This window comes from Equus quagga, chromosome 17 (assembly GCF_021613505.1).
Source record: "Equus quagga isolate Etosha38 chromosome 17, UCLA_HA_Equagga_1.0, whole genome shotgun sequence".
In the NCBI taxonomy this organism is placed as follows: Eukaryota; Metazoa; Chordata; class Mammalia; order Perissodactyla; family Equidae; genus Equus; species Equus quagga.
In genome coordinates, this window is record NC_060283.1 from 32,964,200 (window position 1) to 32,971,345 (window position 7,146).

Sequence of the window (7,146 nt, forward strand, 5' to 3'; positions counted from 1 at the left end):
AGCAACATCCGCCAGAATTGCAGAGAGAACCAGATGTTTCAACAATTGTAACTGGAGATTTTAATTAAAAAATAATAATTTAATAGCTCAAGCAGACAAAAATTAGCAGAAATCTCCAAATCCTGATCAATACAATTAATAATCTTTTTTTTTGGAAGATTAGCCCTGAACTAACATCTGCCAATCCTCCTATTTTTGCTGAGGAAGACTGACCCTGAGCTGACATCTGTGCCCATCTTCCTCTAGTTTATATGTGGGATGCCTGCCACAGCATGGCTTGCCAAGTGGTGCCATGTCTGCACCCGGGATCCAAACGGGTGAACCCCGGCCGCCGAAGCGGAATGTGCACACTTAACCGCTGCACCACTGAGCTGGCCCCCACAGTTAATAATCTTGAACTATTAAATATATACAGAATTTTATATCCGTCAAACAGAGAATACAACCTTTTTGACCACATGTAGAATATTTACAGAAATAGGCTATGTGTTAGGACCTGAAGAAGCCTCAATAAATTCCAGAGGCAAGATACTATGCAGACAGTTTCTAAGTCCCTTTCGCCCCATGCTCTAAGAGACTGCCCTAAATGGACCATGTCAGTGGGTGTCCCTGCCCTTCAGCTGCCCCTTGGGTTCAGCCAAAGAGAGCACTACCACATTGCGGGAGGACGGTGAGTGAGGTCCATGGGATTGTTGCCCAGATCCCTTCTGATGGGTGCTCAGGCTGGCTGCATCCTCCAACTGAGGCTGCTCCTTCTACCAGGGCCATCCCCCACCCACCCCGCCAGGTAGTCAGGCCCCATCAGAGTCACAGAGGATAGAAGGGCCAGCGTACAGATGCTGTCAGTCAGCCCTGTGGTTTCCCTACCTCCTGTCCACACCTTTGTAAATAGTCCCTTTATCAAACACTCTTCAGATTACCCAATTTGAGTGTGCCATCTGCTTCCTGCCAGGATCCTGACTGAGCAGATCTTTGCTCTCAGACAGTAATGCAATTAAGTTAGAAATTGGTAACAAAAGGTTATAATAAAAGAAATACTATTGGAAAGTAAATAACATTATTAAGTAACCCATGGGTTCAAAAGGAGATCATCAGGGACATTAAGAAATATTTAGATCTGAAGGATAATGAAAACATTATATGTCCAAATTTGTGAGATCCAGCTAAGGCAGTGCTGTAGAAGGAATTCTGTAGCTTTAAATAGATCTATTGGATAGTTCGAAGGTTTAAAAATAAATGAGCTAATCACTTAGCTCAAGATGGAGCAACAGATCAAATCCAAAGAACCAAGAAGGAAGGAAATAATAAGGATAGAAACAAATGAAACAGAGGAAAAGATGAGGCTAATAAAACTAAAAGTCAGTCCTTTGAAAACACTTAAGAATATTAAAAAAGAGAAAAATGCAAATAAACAAAATACAAAATAAAAGGAAGAAATAAGTACAGAAACAACAGACATAAGAATAAATATGCTAGTAATTTAAAAACTTCAATGAAATGGATTAATTCCTAGAAACATGTAAAATGCCAAATTTGGCTCCAGAAATAGAGAACTTGACCAGATCAATAAATATGATGGAAGTGCTAAAACCCCCCACCCACACCTTCCCCCACCCCCTACCTCGAGGCCCAGATAGTTTTATTGTTTCTACCAAAAGTCTGGAAGAAAAATAATTTCTCTTTTATGCAGGTGGGTCTAGGAAATATAAAAAGAGGAGGAGCTGTCTGGGGGGTTTTGGAGGGGCGAGGATGGGAGGGTGGTCTCCTTTGCAGAAGTGGATGGTACATGTCTGTGCCCTTGTTACTTTCGAGGCTCATGCCACACGGATGCTGCGAATCGAGGTGAAGTACCTTCTCCCTCCCTGGATTGTGTGAGGATTAAATGGTTAACAGTGTACAGCCCTTAGGGCAGCGCCTGGTACCTGCTGGGCGCTGAGGGAGGCTTAGCCACGGGGATGCTGAGGATGCTGATGGCAGGGGCTGGGTTGGAAAGGGATCCCGGCGCCCAGTCTTCGTGGTGGCATGACGTCACCGCACCCACCGCAGTTCCGGTGGGTGAGCTGGCCAGAGGCTTTGTCAAAGTAGCCCAGCCCTTGGGCGGCGGATGGGGGTTGGTGGCACGCACAGAGATGCCAGTCAGCCCTTGGTGGCCCGGACAGCAGCTGGGGGGAGGAGGGGATTGACGAAGGCTGGAGTTTGCCAGTGTGGACCGAGAGCAGAGTGTGGCTTGGTCCAGGGAAGTTAAGCTGGTGAGACAGGGTGTGAGGACAGTGGGGGATGATGGTGTGGAGAAGTGGGGTCTCCACCTGAGGCATGATGGGAGGAGAGGCGGCAGGTCGGCTGGCCAGCCAGTTGCATCATCCCTGCCAGGAGCTTGCCATGCTCTGGTCTCCCTCTAGTGCTCCGGCCAAGACGCCAGACACGATTTGAAAACTCACCTGTTACACCTCCAGGTCAGCATCCCCACCCGGCCCCCGACAGCCCCTCCCAGGTGCGAGGAGCCCACCCGACCTTTGTTCATCCGCGACCACGCGTTTGTGCTGTTGGCCTCGCAGGTGGGGGCCGGAGATTTCATGATTTCACTTGAAAGGGGTCGGAGTTGGGGAGAGCCCGGCGTAGGGTCATCTGGCAAGTTCGGGTCTGTGAGGGCCTCGGGGCTGGGCGCCGTGGGATCCCTCGCCCCTGCGGGGTCGCCCAGGTGCGCGGGGGCTTCGCAGGGGGAGGGGGCGCCGCGTCTGAGCCCGGGTGTCGGTCCCCCACCTCTCCATCTAGTGCACCGTGTGTCAGCGGTGATGTCACAGCCCGGCCCCTGCCCCCTCCGGCCCCAGCCCCATCCCCCGGCGGCCGCGACGCCCGTCCCTCTCCCCGCGCGACAAACCAGCTGGCGGCTGCGGCTCGGGCGCCGCGCGCAGCCAACCAGCGCGGCGGGAGGGGCGCGGGGCGGGGCGGGCCGGGCCGGGGGCGCGCAGCCCGTCACGCGGTGCCGCGGTCACAGCGCAGGGAGCAGCCGGGAGCGGCAGCAGCTCCGCGCTCGGGGACCCGCGCCCATGCCCGTGCACATGCCGGGCAGCCGCCAGTGACGCCGGAGAGGTAAGGCCGCCGCCCGCTGGGCCTCCCGTGCCGCGCCCAGCGTTCCGCACCTGCTGCCCCGCATCGCGCATCTGCATCGATGCGCCCCGGGGCGGAGAGCTCACGCCCGGCGCCGGCGTCCTTGTGGCGGCCGGAGGCGCTGGCGCTGCGCTGCCCCTTCCCTTCCCCCGACTCTCCCCCTTCCCCGCGGAGAACAATAGGGCAAATTCAGGGGGTTCTGCCCTTCATTCGCAGCCAGGCAGGGCCTTCTGGATAGGCCCCTTCGCTGCAGCCCCTACTGCGGCGGGACTCTCCGCTGGGATGGGCGGCGGTCGCTACCGGGAGGGCGCGCGCCGTGGGCGGCATCTCCAGACATCTTCCCTCCCTCCCCCGCTATACCGGTCTCCTGGAAGGGAGCCACGGAGCGGGGACGCGACCCGGGCTGCGCCTGGACCGGCGGGGGAGGGGATGGATGGAGAGAAGGGCAGAGGACGCGGATGGGGGAAGCAAGGAGGGGGAGCGACTGCAGCGGTGGGCCCGAGGGGAGGGCGCCCAGGGCGGCGGGGCGCAGGCAGCTGCCCTGGTCCCCGGGGTGGGGGGAGGGCAGATGCTGGAGCCGAGAGCAAAACAGGAGGGCGGGCGGGGCGGATGGGGGCTGCGGCAGGAAGGCCTGGCCGCCTGCTTCGTGCGCATCTCGGGGGCTGCTCATCACCCTCCCCACCCCAGCCGCGTCCTCTTCTCAAGAGACCCCAGCTCCCTTCCAGAAAGACCCGACGCTTGGGAGGGGCTGCCAGCGGACCAGGCCTGCGTCTACGCAGCCAGCGCCCCAGTAACAGGTGTGGCCTGGCGGCAGGCGGGGAGGGGGCTGCGGGGCCGCGACGTCTGGACTGGCGGCGCTCCCCAGGCGACCGGGCTCGGATGACAGGGAGGAACACTGCCGCGAAGACCCTCGCACTCCCCCTGTAAGCTTCTTCTCGCCCTACCTCCTCCCCAAACCAAGGGCGCAGCCCTCGCGCTCGGGAAGGGGCCGAAGCAGCATCCGGGCGGGGAGGGAGGGTCTGCAGTCGGCTGTGCGCTGGGTGGGCGGGGGGACAGCGGCCGCAGGGGAGGGAGGGGGAGGGGAAGGAGGGAATGCCAAGTCATGGGGCCTGCTGGGCGCGGGCGCGACGTCGCCCCGGCGCGGACCCGATGCGCGCCCACGTTCCCTGGAATAGGGACTCTCCCCCAGAGACCAGCGGACCCCTCCCGCAGCAGCCGCCCCCTCCAGGGGATGCTCGCATTGCTGGGATTAACGGCCATTTAGGGCGAGCGGATTGGATCTTGGGGTTGCAGAGAGTAGGAGGTGGGGAGAGGCCCTGCCGCTCAGGGCTGGCCACAACCTAACGCTGGGGACTCAGCGACACAGAGCGCCCGCTGCTGCAGAACGGTCACACCCCATCCACCTCTCTGCCCTGCTCTTGACGTGGCCAAGGAGGCTCTTCAGGGGCAACATGCCCATCCCAGTCGGTCTGAGGAGGCAGCTGCGGGTTTGAAGGGAAGCTCCGGGGTCCAGAGTGGGGGGTTGGGGCTGCACCTGCGGCGGCCATTTTGCAGGTGTGGTTGGCCACCTGCCTTAGCTGGGGCTGTGGGATGGGGGTAGTCGAGTGTGGAGCAGGTGTGGCAGCTGCAGAGGGGTGCAGTGTCTGCGGAGTAGGGTGAAGGAGGCTGCCAGGGTCAGGTTTCAGCTCTGCACTTGGTTGGGGTCAAGATCCAGGGACCCTCTGGGGCTGATGGTCACAGGGAGGCCACTGGCTGAGAGACTCAGGGTGGAGGGGCAGTCAGCCTCCACCTGGCGTTGAAGTCTGGGGAGGGTACTGGTCCAAGGTGGGGACCAGACGAACAGCTCCATCCCATGCTGTGCCTGGATCTGAAGACGAGCAGGTTGTGTCTGTGGGGTGTGATCCACAGGGCAGAAGAGGCTGGGACCAGGTGTGGAGTCAGGGCCCCCCAACTCCAGGGCTCCCACGCGGGAGCCATGTGAGGAGGGTCTGCCGGATGCCTGTTGTTGGTCCCCAACACTGGGTGCTTATTCCTACTGGGTGCCCCCTTTCCCACAAGCCTGCTGGAGTGCCCCATAGACTGCCCTTCCTGGGCCTCTGCTGGGCCAGCCACAGGCGGGTGGAGACGAGGATCTGCCCAAGCCCAGAGCTGGTGTGTAGCTGAGCTGGGGTCCACACCCAGATCCACTGGGCAGAGGGGGCCCAGCCACCCAGCCTTGTCCCCTTCAGTCCTCCCTGGTGTCACCGCTGCTGACCCAGGGCTGACCCTGTCCTTTGGAAGCAGAGCAGGGAGTCCTCTGGTGGGCTCTGTGGAGGGTGGGATGGGAGTGGGAGGGACAGACACAGTGGGAGATGGAGGTGGGGGTAGCACAGCCTCAGGGGAAGGCTTCTAGAAGGGTCGGGGGAGACTTTGTAGGCCCACTCAGCTTGCACAGGTCAGCCAAGGTAGGTGAGCTGGGTGTGGGAGTGTGGGGGAGTGTTCTGGTGGGGTCCTGGTACCACAGGATTGGGGGCTGTGGAGGGGCTACCAGCATTTGGAACCACGCCCTGGCCTTTAGGATTGAATGACCAGGGCACATGCTCAGGCCTGCCAAGCCTTTCAGCCTGAGACCCTGTACTTCTGAGAGCTGGGAGGGGCCTGAGCTGCCACCCTTGGGGTGGAGAGTGGCTGGCCAGGGGTCACTCAGCAGCTAGTGACCCCCAGGATGACCCTAGGCCTTCTGCCCAGTCCCTGGTGTCCCCTAGATCACTGCCCCATTTAGTGTTCTTAAGCCCAAAGGACCAGGCTCACCTCCTCTCCCCGACCCAGGTGGCCGCAGAGGACCCTGTGTGCCACCTCCAACTGTCTCCCTCCCCCCATTGGTACCCAGGAGCATCTCTGAGAATTCTGTTGGGTTGGACCATACCCTGCCCCAAAGCTCTGGGCTTGGTTGGGGTGCCCAGGGGCACTGCCAGGCTGAGGGACCTGCTCAGTACCCTGTCCTGTCCCATTCGCTGAGGGGCCTCTGTCCATGTGGTGCTGCCCTCACAGGCAGGGCCCAGGGCAGGGGCAGGGGGCGGGATCATGGGCATGTGCTCGGCCTCTCCACCTGACCTAGCAGGTTTGCTGTGTAACTCCTGAGCACCACCAGGATCCTGGCTGCAGCCTGAGGACGCTGGCTGACCCCCAGCCCCCCCCAACACACAGTGCCCCCAATCCAGTGCCTCGGGGACCCAATGAAGGGGTTATTGTACTGGGGGCATTGGAAGGGTGGAGGGCACAGTCAAGGTCAGCAGTCAGCTGAAGCTGAGCCTCCTGGCCCCTCTGGCTTCCTCCCCAGCCCCTCCTGCTGGCCTGGGTCCTCCCCATCCCAGCTCCCTCCCTAGCTTCCCCTGGCTTGCCGGAAGCCACGCCCCCCATAAGTGCCACCCTGAGTGGCTGGACTCCCTCTGCCTCTTCTAAAGCCTGGTCAGCCTGGATTTACTCTCCTAATCCTGGCCTTGCGTCTGCGCTGGCCAAGCTCTGCTCCCGCCCCTCCCTCCCCATGGAAACCTCTGCGGTGCCGAAGAGCCCGGGGCCCACCCTCGGCTCTGGTGCCAGGGCCAGCTGGGGTCCCCGGGAGGGCAAGTCAGGACCCGGCCCAGGCCTCCTGCTCTTACCCCTCACCCTTCCCCACATGGCCATCCCCGGTACACACACTCACACTCACACACTCTGACACAGTCTCACCCGCAGACACTCACACACTCTGACACAGTCTCACCCGCAGACACTCACATACTCTGACACAGTCTCACCCGCAGACACTCACATACTCTGACACAGTCTCACACACACACCATATACTCTGACACAGTCTCACACACACCCCATATACTCTGACACAGTCTCACACACACACCATATACTCTGACACAGTCTCACACACACACCATATACTCTGACACAGCCTCACACACACACCATATACTCTGACACAGTCTCACACACACACCATATACTCTGACACAGTCTCACACACACACTCACATACTCTGACACAGTCTCACACACACACCA

The 7,146-nt window shown here is 59.8% G+C and overlaps 1 protein-coding gene across 8 annotated transcripts in view; it reads left to right on the forward strand.

Moving 5' to 3' along the window:
* The first annotated feature begins 2,967 nt into the window (after positions 1 to 2,967).
* The window catches only part of KIF1A (kinesin family member 1A), a 100,536-nt gene continuing 96,357 nt past the window's right edge, over positions 2,968 to 7,146 (forward strand). For all 8 annotated transcript variants that reach the window (XM_046644733.1, XM_046644734.1, XM_046644737.1 and 5 more), the window contains exon 1: positions 2,968 to 3,090. The gene's annotated coding sequence lies outside the window, so the exon portion shown is untranslated. The remainder of the gene's footprint in view (positions 3,091 to 7,146) is intronic.